The sequence below is a fragment of the Triticum dicoccoides genome, chromosome 6B (assembly GCF_002162155.2).
Source record: "Triticum dicoccoides isolate Atlit2015 ecotype Zavitan chromosome 6B, WEW_v2.0, whole genome shotgun sequence".
NCBI lineage: Eukaryota > Viridiplantae > Streptophyta > Magnoliopsida > Poales > Poaceae > Triticum > Triticum dicoccoides.
In genome coordinates, this window is record NC_041391.1 from 561,472,318 (window position 1) to 561,472,844 (window position 527).

Consider the following 527-nt stretch of genomic DNA (forward strand, 5'->3'; position numbering starts at 1 on the left):
TCACGGCCCATCAGTCCGGCCCATATTAAACGGTCCGGACACCCGAGGACCCCCTAATTCAAGACTCCCTCAAAGAGCTTTTCACATATGTATCTTTGCTTCATTAATTTTCAACTGCTACTATTACAATTGCTACGAAACTACTACTGTTACTTTTGCCACTGTTACCGTTACTTCCATACTACTTTGCTACTAAATACTTTGATGCAATAAACAGTGTGCCATATACAACATATAGTGCCATAAGTAGTTCCCAACCGTTAGTGTATCCCCACGGTTTCCCCATTTCCCCCAAATCCCTACATAGCCTCCAAATTCCCTCGCATGGTGCTGACATTGGGGGAATGCAGATGAGTGGTGCTGATGGTTTCGGTGCGGCTGCTCCTGCTCATATCGCCGCAACAACGGCGGTTGCCACTGATCCCTTGCCTAAGGTCATCAGAAGGCAGGTGTACTACGGATCTGAATCGCCCAGTCAGGTTCCAATCTATCCCGATCTTTTTTAGCATGACCAAAGTAGCTCCTTG